Raw genomic sequence first — 14,203 nt, 5'->3', positions numbered from 1 at the left:
TTTGCAGAATACAGAGTTGCAGAGGACAATATAATGACCCCAACACAAGAAGACTCTGTTAAGTGAAGTATATGGGGAGACTGGTGACCCCTCCCCCCCAATCTTTCACACATTAAAGTATGCTCAAAGTCGGGGTAGGGGGTGGTGACAAGGATGGGGAAGGATGGAAAAACACCTCATTCATTATAAGGAACTGTAGGAAGCCCTGGAAAGATTTTTTTCTTATGCTTATTTATTTTTGAGATAGAGAATGCCAGTGGAGGAGGGGCAGGGAGAGAGGAAGACAGAGAATCCCAAGCAGGCTGTGCACTGATAGCAGTGAGCCTGATGCGGGGCTCAAACTCATGAACCCTGAGATCGTGATCTGAGCTGAAGTCAGGCACTCAACCGACTGAGCCACCCAGGTGCCGCAGCCCTGGTAAGATTTTAATAGAATATTAGAGAAGGCTTGACAGGACTATGGCCCTCAGCACTTAAAAGGAGAGTCATAGTAGTAGGGCATGGTAGGGGGCTCCTGGAGCAAAGAAACCTAGAGCCAAGGAGGCGGGGTTGACAGAAGGCACCACCAGGAAGAAAGACCTGGGAGTAACTGTTGGATTGGAAATATTTTGGGCATCCTAATATCATCGAGCATTAATAAAAAAACATTTATTTATTTTTGAGAGCATGCATGTGTGAGAGAGAGTGGGAGTGGGGCAGAGAGAGAGAGAGAGGGAGAGAGAGAATCCCAAGCAGGTTCCTCGCCATCAGCGCAGAGCCTGATGTGGGGCTTAAACCCATGAACCGTGAGATCATGACCTGAGCCCAAACCAAGAATTAGATGCTTAACTGACTAAGCCATGCAGGCGCCCCCTATCATCTAGCATTTTAAAAGTATTTACCACGTACCAGGCACTGTGCTAAGTATTTTCCATACTTCATCTCACTTAATCCTCATAACCACAAGAGGACAGCATTATGATTATTTTCCCCACTGAAGCCCAGAAGGGTTGGACACTCGTTGGAGGTCTCACATGAAATGACACAATGCAAATGAACCCAAGCTTACAGAGTCTCTATCTGCTGTGTTTCACTGATCACAACCCACCCATACTGCAGCATCTATTCCATCGACCCCCCCAGAGATGGCTGCCCAAACTCCCGGAAAAAATGGCAGTGGAGAGTCCGTCTCCAGTCTGGGTGCTCCCAACCTTCCCACAGGCTCCACATTAGCTGGCAAACCTCCCCTGTTCCAGTCATTCTGGAACAGAGTCCAGGGCAGGGCCCCACAGACACCTGGCCTCGTCCATCCCAAGAACACAAAGCTGGAAAATCCCCCTGTCTGTCCCCGCCCTGGACAGCCATGTGTCCTGCCTCTGTGGCTGGGCCAGGGACAAGCGTGTGGGCTCCAGGTACAGGTCTCCCAAAGTCAAGGGTTTCAGGTCACACTGGCACATCATTTTGCAAACAGATGCCATGGGTCTCTTCTCAGACTGGACAGCACACAAGGTCAGCGTCAGCAGATCTGACCCTAAAAATAGGCTCTTGGATGCCAGTCGAGGTGGCCGGGTGTGCAGCTGCCACACACCCCACAGACCAGCACCTCCTGACCCGGCCAGGCCCCAGCGCACACAGGTAAGGACCTTTGGTGGGGAGGCTGACTCCTCTTGGGTCCAGTCAAGTGTTCTTTGGGGGTCTGGGTGTGGGGCTTAGAAGACCCCTTTCTACTCTGTTTCTAGAGTGGCAGAGAAGAGCTGACATTCTTTTAGTATGATAGGCTTCTTGTTGCCCCGTCTTTCTCTAGGGACTCCATGGAATTTTCTCCACTTCCCTCCCTCTAAATCTGAGCTTCTAGTTCAGTGACCATTTCTAAAGGATAATGGGGTGGGTTAAAGCTCATTGGGCCCTTGTGAGGCATTGGATGGATTGTATCACGTATCGTTTCCAGCAAAGTTCTACATTTGTCCACTTAGCTAGTGGAGGGGAAAAAAATCTCAGCAGGAGGGGTGATAGAAACACTGTAGTGACTCACATCATGTGCAGGGCAGCACAAATTACAAACACGGCACTCAAAATCCCAGGGGTGAGAATTCTTTCTGTGTTCTGGATAATGCTAAGCATCATTTGGAAAGAGTGAGTGGCCATTTTTAAAGCTTTTCCCAGTCCTGGTGGGAGGATAAGGATGGGGATGACCGCCCTGGTAAAGGTGGGGAGATTGGGTCACGGAGGGACAGAGTCACTTGACCAAGACGGCAGCGTGTGTAGATAAGAAGGTGGGAAGTCATACTGTGTCTCAGAGCAGGGTTCACCTCGTAGACTCTGGTGCCCTTTTCCTGTGGCCCAACCCGCTCCTTGTGAGCCTGGAACCTGAGAGCTGTGGGGATTGTGAGCTCTGACTGTTTAGGAAAGCCTGAAAATGTTCAAGGGAAAAAGCTATCAAGTCAGAAGGGAGGGGGCATGAGGTGCATGTTTAGAGAGACCTCCTCACTTATGGCCCCAGCACCGGAGTGTCCCTGGTACTTGGTATTTGTTCAGTTGCCCTGACCTATGGCTTGTAGCCCCTCCTTGTTCTATTTATGAGAAAATCACTTTGGTCCCACCAAGGGACATTTATAAACAACAGTTGAAGGGCTTCTGAGCTGAATCTTGTACAGGGAAATGAGCCTTGGGCCTGGGGTTGGGGATTGGGATGTGGGAGAGGGTCTGAAGACTTAGGGGCCTCTTTAGGGGGCAAATGTGTGTGGAGGGTGACAAGGGAGGCAACGGTTCTCCACCATGTGATAAGCTGGAAGCCCTCACTGGGAACATTTCTGTCCTAGGATGGATTGTGTTGGAGGGGACTCTGAGTCCTCTCTGAGGGTGGGGTTCCTGTGGCTACTGTCTATCCCACAAGGGGTGAGGAGCAGAGCAGGGGCACTGAGGCTGGAGGCTTGGCTGTTAGCATTTCCTGTAACCCTGCTGAGGCCAGGCTGAGTCCACTTGGGGAGGGGGCAGCCTGCCCTCCATAGAGCCAGAGGTTGGCTCTGCACAACCCTTGTGAATCTGAATGTTTCCTGGTGCTGATGTGTCAGGCATGGTTCCAAAAGCTTTTCTTATAAGTATTAATTCACTTACTCCACAGAACTGCAACAGCCCTATGAGGGAGGTACCTCATCATCTCCATTTTCAGACGAGGAAGCTGAGACACAAAGAAGTGAAGTGGTTTGCCCACATCATACATCCAAGACAGTAGTCAAGGCCAGAATCCAGTGTATCTTAGAGTCTGATGGCACAGGCACTGTGCTCTGGGGCCCCTTGGTGGGGTGGAAGCAGGGGTGACATCTCACTCTCCCGCTTCCCTTGATGCCTGAACTCCAACCTGGGTCTGGTCCCCAGGGAACAGCCACTCCAGATAGTGGGGCCAGGGGTCACAGCTCCATTTGTCCTTTGCAGTCTGCCTCCAGAGCAGACGGTGTTTGAATTTTTGCTTCCAGTGACCCTTGATCACTGGAAGTGGGTCCACCAATTCCACAGTAAATAGGAGGTCAAGTCTCATAGCAGTCTGGCACGGCCACCAGACATCAACAAGATGGAGAGAGTCCTTTCTCCTCCTCCCCAAAGCCTTCTTATACTTTGCACACGAGCAAATGAGCCCCATCACCCATAGGAAAATGTTCAGGCTTATTTATGCCCCATCCCATCTGCCATAACAACACCACAAAGATGCTTGGCCCTGGCCAAACTGTTCTACCTATAGTCCCTACTTTTGGCTCAGAACTTAGCTTCCAACACAGTTGGGAATTCTCTATCCAGCCTCCCCACTGCTTCCTTGTCCCCTTTCGTGGAACATTTTCTGGGCCCGTGTCAATGTACCAAAGAGTTATATCATCTCATTTAATCCAGGAACCAGTTAGGTGGATACTATCCCTATCCTCAGATGAGGAAGCTGAAGCCCAGGTATTGAGACTCCAAGGCCAGAGAGAGCTGTCTCCACAACTGCACACACTCTGGGACGCACACACTCTGGCAGCACAAAACTGAAAGGCCTAAGCCCACCCTCAGGAGTGTAAACTTTGTGGCCAAGAATATAATGACTGTCTACTGACATGGGTTGGGATACGTGGCTGCCTGGGTGGAGCCCAAGTCTTACCACCTGGTGTCATGTTACTAATCTCTGACCCTCATTTTGCTCATCTGTAAAGTAAGGACAGTCATTCTCTGTCTAGGAGGTTTTGAGAGCAGATTATCACTGGGCACACAATAAAAGTAACAATGGGGGCACCTGGGTGGCTCAGTCGTTAAGTGTCCAACTCTTGATTTCAGCTCAGGTCATGATCTCGCGGTCTTTACTGATCAGCATGGACCCTGCTTGGGATTCTCTCTCTCCCTCTCTCTGCCCCTTCCCCTCTTGTGCTCGCTTCCTCTCACTCTCTCAAAATAAAGAAATAAACATTAAAACATATAAAAACAAATAAAAGTAATAACTGTATGATCATTTCCCTGGGTCCTGCCAGGCCTTGATTTCTCAGTGAACTTTCATGGCAGCTTCAAATGTGAGTACTTGGCCAAAAACCTTCCCAAGGCCCAGAGCCTCCTCTGTACAGTACTCAGAGACAGGCCTAGCGAGTAATAGTGGCCTAGATGGGGAAATGAAAAGGTGGCAGGCCCACGGTGAGGGCCACACTTCCGTAGTCCACCCCACCTCATCTTTTCTGGCCTCAAGGAAGCCTCATGTTCTGAGGTGATGCACAGTGGGAGATAGTTTTTGTAAGTTGTGGTCTAAAAGGCCATCTATTCCTGAATTCACGAGCTGTGAAACTGCCTACAGTATTTCCACACATCTTCAGAGGAGGCAAAAAGCTGAGCCGCTTAGGAGTCAGGAACAACAACGCCATGGTCTCTTGTCCCTGTACTAGAGCCTCCTCTTCCTCACCCTGTACTAGAGCCAGGCTGCAGAGGTAGTCCATCCCAGCCTGCTCCCGTGTCTGAAAAGGAAGTAGAGTATGGGCGTCCAGCCTCCTCATGGTTTCCGGGAGGCTCAACTCTGCCAAACCAAGATTGGGGAAATCAATTAGGAGTTCATAAATTACCACCCTGAAGCGCTTTGAAACCATTTGAAGAGTTAATCAAACAAGTTATGACATCAACACCATCACAGAAGGAATATTAAATTACCTCTTTAAATGAAAGCATTTCTGTTTTTTTAATAAAAGGACTTTATATTAATTCACATAATTGCCTCCTGTTAACATACTTGCCAGAATCCAAAAGAAAAAAAAAATCTGTTAAACTTGGATTGTGTCAGATATGTTAAGAATTAAATTATAGGCAACAAAAAATTCCTGGGTTTTCACATCCAGGTTTTAATTTTTTTAAAATCCACAACTTTTATTTTCTAGTTGGGATCATTTTTATAGATTTAAGATGGGTAAAGACAAGCACTGACTTGCAGTAAATTAAAAATGTTTATTTATATACATACACTGCTGCCAAATTCCATCCCTTCACATACCTCAGCAGAAGGTATCACTCTCCTAACAGAGAAATTTATCCAACCACAGGAACATTTTTACTCTCCCTCTTCTTTCAAGGCACATTCCAAGCCCCACTTGGGTGGTGTCATGGAAGAAGTGTGGTGTGCATGTATTTAAATACGGACTAACTTTCCCCCATGATCCCAGTGCATCAGGAAGGTAAATACGCAATGTACACACATGCACAGATACAGAATGACTTCAAAGGGAGAAGAGACTGTCTGAAGATTAGTTTAAAAATTGCTCCATTAGGCTAAAAGCCTCTAGAAGGCAGAGACCTCTCTGGGCTAGCCCATACCTGGTGCATAACAGAGGGATGTGTGAGGAAAGCCTGGAGGTGGAGGGCAGGGCCAGGTCTAACGGATGAGGTGAAGTCAAAAAGAAAACAAAGCCATTCATGCTCATTTTTGACCCACCAGAGCTAATGTTGGTTGACTCAGACTAAACTGAGACTAGGTAAGGCAAGTCAAGGATGCTGGCTCTGACGCCATGGGACAAGGAAAGGGTGCTGCCCTCTTCACCTGAGGTCTGTCCGCAGTCAGAGAGGAAGGAAGTTTCAGAGGTAGATTTACCCCAAAGCTTCAGAACCCCACACTTACATAGCCCTCTTCCAAGCCCTGCACCTATTTGGTTTTCCTTTTCTATTTTTTGGTGGGGGGAGAGGGCACAAGTGAGCAGAGAGGGAAAGAGAGAGAGAAGTGGGACTCACCTGAAGCGGGACTTGTGTTTTACCAGAAGTGTGGCTTTGTGCCCACCTGATGCGGGGTCTGAACTCATGAACTGTGAAATTATGACCTGAGCTGAAGTCAGATGCTTAACCCACTGAGCCACCCACATGCCCTTTGGTTTTCCTTTTTCTTTTCTCTTTTCTTTTCTTTTCTTTTCTTTTCTTTTCTTTTCTTTTCTTATGTTTATTTGTTTTTAGAGAGCGAAAGACAGAGAGCAAGTCAGGGAGGGACAGAGAGACAGGGCAACAAAATCTGAAGCAGGCTCCAGGCTCTGAGCTGTCAGCACAGAGCCCGATGCAGGCTTGAACTCACAAACTGCAAGATCATGACCTGAGCTGAAGTTGGACACTCAACCAACTGAGCCACCCAGGCACCCCGGTTTTCCTTTTCTTATACAAATTGTGTAAGCTTCAGGACACACAAAACTTAATTCTCCCCTGGTTTCTCAGGAAGCACTGAGGGATTAGAATGATTTTCTGACATGACCTACTCTGCTACCAGAGGCCTCAAGCAGGACGCGGCTCTGCCTTTGGGGAGCTCACACTGACTCCTGGGGAGGGCACTCGGTGCCATGCAAGATGTAAGGAACACCTGGCTAGGCCTTGTCCTGAAGGTCACCTTCCTGTGCCTAATCCACAGGTTAGGGTGAGCATCTCCCTTGTCCAGAACAATCCTAAAATAGAACTTGCACAGACTTCCCCCATCCCTTCATATACTCAAGTAATACATGTTCAACACAGAAATTTTAGGATAGATTGTTTCTTAAAAGAAAAAAGAAGAAGAAAAATCACATATAATTTCATCATCCTAAAATAAGTATATAACCAGTGTTAATTATTTTGGTGAACACTGAACATACTTCTGGTCTCTTCTCTCTACCTGCTCAAGCCTCTTTCCCTTTGATTTCTCAAAACCACCACCAACACAGCTGCCTGTTGCATCTAACAGTTTCAAGGTTTAGGGTGACAAAAAAGAGGGCTGACATGGCTTTAGGGCACTGTCCAGTGAAGCCCTGGGAATCCTTGCTCTCCCCAGAACCGTACGCCCTGGACACTACACACATGGCTGCCTGTGACCCTCCCGCCCTTCCCACCAGCAGGGCCCCTCACCTCTTCTGGAATGTTCTAGGAGGCTCAGAACCCCCCCTCCCCCCCTGTAAAGAACAATTTAGCTCTCTTTGTTTGGCATCACCATCTTCCCAATCATGCTTCGGGACTTAACTTTTTCTCATCCAAAGGGTCCTCAAATGGTAATCTTTGTTGAGCAGGAGGCCTGTTCTGTGCCTCACATTCCACGGTTATCTGGCCAGTCTTTGTAGGCATAGGGGTCTACATAGAGATTTCGTTTTCCCACTGAAATAAGTAATGAATCTCTCTACCTGGCTTCTCCCATCCTCCACCTTAGAAGGAGTTTAGGTTAGGTTTTTTGTTTGTTTGCTTGTTTTTTTAAATGTTTATTTATTTTTGAGAGACAGAAACAGCATGAGCAGGGGAGGGGCAGAGAGAGAGAGAGGGATACCCAGAATATGAAGCAGGTTCCAGGCTCTGAGCTGTCAGCACAGAGCCCAATGTGGGGCTCGAACTCATGAACCATGAGATCATGACCTGTGCCAAAGTCAGATGCTCAACAGACTGAGCCACCCAGGTGCCCCTTTTGTTTGTTTTTAAAACCATCTTTCCCTTCTTGTTACAGCTCCGTTTTTTAAAATGTGTATTTATTTATTTATTTATTTATTTTTTAAAGTTTATTTATTTTTGAGACAGAGAGAGACAGAGCATGAATGGGGGAGGGGCAGAGAGAGAGGGAGACACGGAATGGGAAGCAGGCTCCAGGCTCTGAGCCATCAGCCCAGAGCCCGACGCGGGGCTCGAACTCACGGACCGTGAGATCGTGACCTGAGCTGAAGTCGGACGCTTAACTGACTGAGCCACCCAGGCGCCCCAAAATGTGTATTTATTTTGAGAGCGAGAGCATGCTCTGAGGAGCAGGGAGAGGGGCAGAGAGAGACAGGGTGGGAGAGAATCCCAAGCAGGCTACATGCTGTCAGCACAGAGCCTAACACGGGGCTCAATCTCACAAACCATGAGATCATGAGCTCAGCTGAAACCAAGAGTCAGTCACTTAATGGACTGAGCCACTCAGGCGCCCCTATAACTCCATGTTATCAAAGAAGAAAGTGAAGCTTAGGGAACATGAATTATGTAGATCTGAGAGTCTTGAGTAATTGTTGGAGCCGTGAGAACAGAGAAGGGCCTCAAGCCAGTGAATACAGGGAGAGAGGGACAGGGAGGGAGAGGGGCCCCAGGAAAGAGCCAGGTCCTGGGAGCAAGTAAGATAGAGTGGAAATCACAAATTAGAAGTCACAGGCAGCTTCCTGCCCAGCTGTTCTGTTTGGTCAGCACAGTTTAAAAATATAGACATGGTTATTTATTATAAAATATGATTATTTATTCAAAGACTCCCAAAATAGAAAACAGAAAAAAAATCTCCCTGAGTCCTGCCACTTGCTCACAGCATTGACATTTTGATGTTTTTCTTCTAGTTTAAAAAACAAAACAAAACTATATAAGGTGTTTTGTTTTGTTTTTACATAAAGTCAAATCATGGTGTTGCAATTATAGTTTTGAATTCATTCAAAGCCTTCCCTCATTGGGCAGGGGAAATCTTTAACCAAACGTTAAGCTGTACCGTTGAAAATTCTGAAACGGAGTCAGAATTAAAAAGGGGTCCCTGTGTTAATTATTCCTGGAAATAGTACCTGAAAGTCAGGGCCACCATTTCACAGAGAGAAATACCACTCTAGGCCTTAGTGGTCAAGTATCACTTGGCCCCTGAATTCTGTCATCAAAGTATCTTCAAATGTTTTAAAATTAGCAGTAAGTCTTAGGTTAGTTTCCCTCAACAGCTGACGCTGAGACGAGGGTTTGGGTTCAAGTTGTTTATTTGCAAGGTGCTCCAGGAGTGTGGCGCAGAGTGAAGCAAGTCTGAGGGAAGAGAGCCAGCACGGGACTTGCGTGAGGTCACCAATCAGGGCAACTGGGACTGGAGCACAGGGCGGAGCCTCCAGGAGACCGTGGAGAACGGACTTCCCACTGAGATCCCACTGAGCAAGGTGAAGCTGGGGTACTCCTCCACCAACTCCTGCCCCTCATTTGCAAATAACTTTCTGAGGGTAACTCCTCTTATTTTAGGCCCGACCAGCACAAAGACCAGAAAATACCCTCGAGCAAGGAAATACAGGGGCTTGAGGGAGGATGCCTTTTGTGTAGGAGGGAACTACCCACTTCTACCTCAGCAATCTGAGCTGAGGAATGGAACAGGGCAAGGACAGCATCTCCTTCAGCTGCCTACATTTAAAAACCAGCGGATTTCTCACAAAATTCTGGCTTTCTGACTTCTTATAAAAATATCAGACAATCTGGCTTACATTCCCACAGGGAAGGGCAAGCAGCCGCACCCTTCAGGGGAGCATTTGTTTTCTATACTACCACAGTCCCTACCACTCCCTGTTGTCTCCTACCTGAGGCCAACTGTTAGGGTTTTTTTGTTTGTTTTATTCTTTAACATGCACCCTACCTCCCCTCTATGTTACCTTCCTGGCCCCTCCAGGAAGGAGCCTGAGTCTGCTATCCTTTGAGGAGACAGGCTGATGCCATACATACGCCGAGTAGCCTTCAAGTTGGCATTTGGTTTCCTGGGACCGAACCTTTAAATATGAAGCTGTAACAGAAACCTGGAGGCCTCTCTTGACAACCTGCCCAGTTCTCATTATGACATTTAGCCCGTGATTGATATTGTGTGTGTCATCAAGACCTTGGCAGTTAATCTCTGGGTCGAATCTATGGAAACCAAACAGAACAGATTTGTCTTCCCCTTCCATTTTGGCTGTGGTCTGGGAAACAGACGCTCTCGGCTTCTCTGAGATTCAGAAATTTGGGAGCCATGCAGAGAGGGATGCACACAAGCCGCCTTCAGGATTTGGAAAGATTACAGGTCTGTGGTTTCTGGACTGTTCTGCGCTTTGTTCTCTTCCCCCATCAAATCTGCACACTGGAGGATAATGGATCCCAGAGCTCCCTCTGCGTGCCAAGCCGCTCTGGGTAGACCGCACCACTTCCTCTTCTGTCTGGAAATCCAGCCGAGGCTTTCAGCACGGAGATGGGGTTGGGGATGGCTCCTTCCACAGTGTAATGAAGGAGCAACAGCCTCAGCAAGGGTGAAGTCAGCTTCAGTGATCAAAGGAGGCAGGCAGAGGTTTCAGAATGCAGTTTACTCCAGCATCACCCTAAAATCACCTCTTCTGAGGCCTCTTTAGTGGCAGACAGGGTTTTGTGGGCTGTTTCCTGCAGCAGAAGTTTCTGGCCATCCCTGAAAACAACTCCTCCCTTTGTGACTGGAAACACCAGCAGTCAGGCCCTAGAGCAGAGTTTGGGCCTAAGCAACCACAGGAGACTATCCGTCCTGCATTGTGCACTTTGCTCACCTTTGTCCCTCCTCCATTGGCTAAAAGGCTCAGTCCTGCCTCATCAGCTCTGGCTGAGTCCCTAGCACAGGCCTCGCAATCCCTCATTCATCCACCCTTCAGTCATTCATTCACTCCCTCCATTCATTCACTACATGTCAGACACTGGGCCTAGAGAAATCAACCCAGGGCAAGGAATCTCCAGGTAAGGTCATCCAGCTCTTCCCTCCTCCCAGCCCTGCACCTTATTCTGGGCTAAAGATATGGCCTCTACTTCAATGAGAAGATAGAACATATTTTGAACACCCTTGCTATCCTTCTCTTGACTCACCAGCTCCTTGACTCTCTAGCCACATGCTTGGGCAATCATTATCAGTCCTCAATGAGCATCAGACTTACTTGGGAGCTTGTTAAAATACAGACTCCTAGGGGCACCTGGGTGGCTCAGTTGGTTAAGCGTCCGACTTTGGCTCAGGTCATGATCTCATGGGTTGTGAGTTCGAGCCCTGCGTCAGTCTCTATGCTGACAGCTCAGGGCCTGGAGGCTGCTTTGGATTCTGTCGACTTCTCTCTCTGCCCCTTCCCACTTGTGCTCTGTCTCTCTGCCTCTCAAAAATAAATGAATGTAAAAAAATTTTGAAAAAAAAACACTACAGACTCCTAGGTCCTTGGCTCTGATCGAGGGTGCCACCCAGGAATCTGTATTTCTAGCAAGTGCCAGATTATTCAGACAGAGGTGGTCTTTAGATCACACTTTGAGAGAATCCACAGAAGGACCACCTCTGTTGCCCCAACCCCCAACTCAGGACATTGCAGGAGAAAGTCACGGATCCTGGCTTCCCAGGATCCCCAAAGACACACTGCTGGCTAGTGATCCTTTAATTCATCCGCTGTAAACTTGGGAGAATCCAGTTCCCCAGAGCAGTTTCAGCCCTCTCCTTTTCTTCCTAACATTTAAAAAACCATTCTTTTAATGTTTATTTATTTTGAGAGAGAGAGAGAGAGAGAGACAGAGTGTGAGCAGGGGAGGGATAAAGAGACAGAGGGAAACACAGAATCCAAAGCAGGCTCCAGGCTCTGAGCTGTCAGCACAGAGCCCGATGTAGGGCTCCAACTCACAAACCACGAGATCATGACCTGAGCCAAAGTCAGACACTCAACTGACTGAGGCACCCAGGTGCCCCTCTTCTTAACATTTTTTAATGAAAAATTTCAAAGACACACAGAGAGAAAAACAGTAACTCTACCTTGCAACCATCATCCAACCCCAACCACCACCATCCATGGCCAATCCTGCCTATCATACATACCTCCATTTTACCCCCCACCCCATACACAATATATTGTTAGAATTTTCCAGGTATATTATTATCATTTTTTAATGTTTTTTACTTATTTTTGAGAGAGACAGACCACGAATGGGAGAGGGGCAGAGAGAGAGGGAGACACAGAATTGGAAGTAGGCTCCAGGCTCTGAGCTGGTAGCACTGAGCCCAATGCAGGGCTCACACTCATGAATCGCAAGATCATGACTTGAGCCTAAGTTGGATGCTTAACCGACTGAGTCACCCAGGCATCCCCCAAGTATATTATTTTTGAAGCAGATCCCAGATATCATATCATTTCATCTGTGAATATTTCAATACGTATTTTTAAAAGGTAAAAACCTAGCACACTGTACACAGTGTGTACACAATTAAAAAATAATTTTAAAAAATTTAGAAATGAAAAAAGTTACCTTAACAAAACAAAAAAATAAATTAATTAAAAAAATAAAAAATAAAAGGTAAAAACCTATGGTATAATTTAGCTGTTCTTTGAATCTCCTGCAAATTAATTGTTAGGTTCAGACTCTGAGGACTCTGCTAAGACAGGTTTTTCTTTCCAGAAGAGAAGACTCTTCTGGTGATGGCATGTCCTCCCAACAGAAGACCCATAATGTCTGATTGTCTCTTCTGTAGCGGTCAGAGTTGAATGCCTATATCCATTAGTTCATCAAGTGTTATAAAAAGGGGCTTTCTTCCATCTTTATTATCTGGGATACTTATATAAAAGAGCAAATCTTCCTCATCTACCCAGTAGTACAGTTTGTATCAGAAAGGAACAGTAAATGCTAGATTCTTTCCCTTTACTTGTCTGTCTTCAAAATAATGAGCTAGTCCCTTACATCTTGCAACAGTGAGTAATTGTTTTAAGTGTCATTACGATTTAAATGTCTGATTTGTTTTAACCCATTGCAGTTATTTTTATTAATCATGCTCAAATTGTCCCGTTTTTGACAAGCGGGAGCCTCTCTGTGTTGTGTTCTCAGTCCCTGGCATGATCCTAGCGGTCTTTGAAGCTAGCAAACTTTTTTTTACGTTCTTCAAATCCCTAGTGTGCCCCCCTCACAATGCATCCCTACCCTCACCCCACCCTCTCAGCAGTTATTTGCTTCTCAGAAGACTAAGACCATGTGTTATAAACAGCCTCAATTTACAATGTTCCTCATCTGTAAAATAGAGATAACAATAATGCCAACCTCATAGGGTTGTTAAGAAGATTAAATGAGTTAGTAATTGTAAAGCACTGGAACAGTGCCTGGTGCAAAGTAAGTGCCAGCTAAGTATTTGTTAAATGAATAACACTCCCTCCCCATCACTCACCTGCACATTTCTCAGTCACTCTGCCTTTTTTCTCCTTGCCTCTAGTCTCAGAGCATAACCTCCCCTCAGGCTGTCTGAGTGTAGATGCATCAGTCACTCAGCTCAGGGAACAAACACTGCCCAATTCCACAGCAAATTCCTTTCCTTGGGGACAGTGGAAACTCTTCTCCCACATTCCATTTGCAGAGCCTGACAAGGTCTCCAAATATGCATTTCAATCTGCAAACACAGCTTTACAGCTTGGAACATCTCTTCTGACCCCTGGTAAGTTAGCACAACTGCCAGCCTCTAGCGTGAGAGCAGCCAACAACATTGCCTTCAACTGTCCTAATGCATTGAGGAACCCTCATGCAGCCAAGCCTCCTTCTACCTGAGGGCTCCTGGAGATTCCAGAATGTGCATGGCTGCTTGGCTCAAATGGGCTCTGGATTTACAGGTGTGCCCTGTCCTGTGGCTAATGGCTCCCTGCAGGTGTTGAGTATCCCAGGCCTGGAATGGTAGGAATCTTCTGGCCCTTCCTATTAGGATTCAAAATGGTCAGAACCAGCAGATTTTAGTCAGATAAAAGAAAAACTAGGACCAAAGAAGGGGTAAAAGCTAAAAGAAAGGAGGCAAGGGACTGGCTGCCCACAGGGATTTCTGAGGCTTGAAGCCTGTCTTGACTCTGCTGCAAATCCTCCTCGGCCCATGTCAGAGGGCCCCCAGCACTACTGCGCTGAAGGAGAATGGAATGTTGCTGAAGTGTTTAACTGCCATCATGGCCCTCCTTGGTTACTTCTGTGGCCTGAGAAAAGGAAGCAGAAGCACAGCAGGCAGGGGAAATGCCTGTTGAATCTTAAGATCAGTTTATTCCCACCTCTTTTTGTAAAGGCCTTT

The 14,203-nt window shown here is 47.0% G+C and overlaps 1 protein-coding gene across 2 annotated transcripts in view; it reads right to left on the bottom strand.

Moving 5' to 3' along the window:
* SAMD8 (sterile alpha motif domain containing 8) overlaps positions 1 to 14,203 on the bottom strand; it is a 142,935-nt gene that overhangs the window by 114,278 nt on the left and 14,454 nt on the right. The window lies entirely within an intron of this gene.

This window comes from Prionailurus viverrinus, chromosome D2 (genome assembly GCF_022837055.1).
Source record: "Prionailurus viverrinus isolate Anna chromosome D2, UM_Priviv_1.0, whole genome shotgun sequence".
NCBI classification, from domain to species: domain Eukaryota; kingdom Metazoa; phylum Chordata; class Mammalia; order Carnivora; family Felidae; genus Prionailurus; species Prionailurus viverrinus.
The sequence above is the reverse complement of the archived record's forward strand: the minus strand, read 5'-3'. Positions and strand labels throughout refer to the sequence as shown.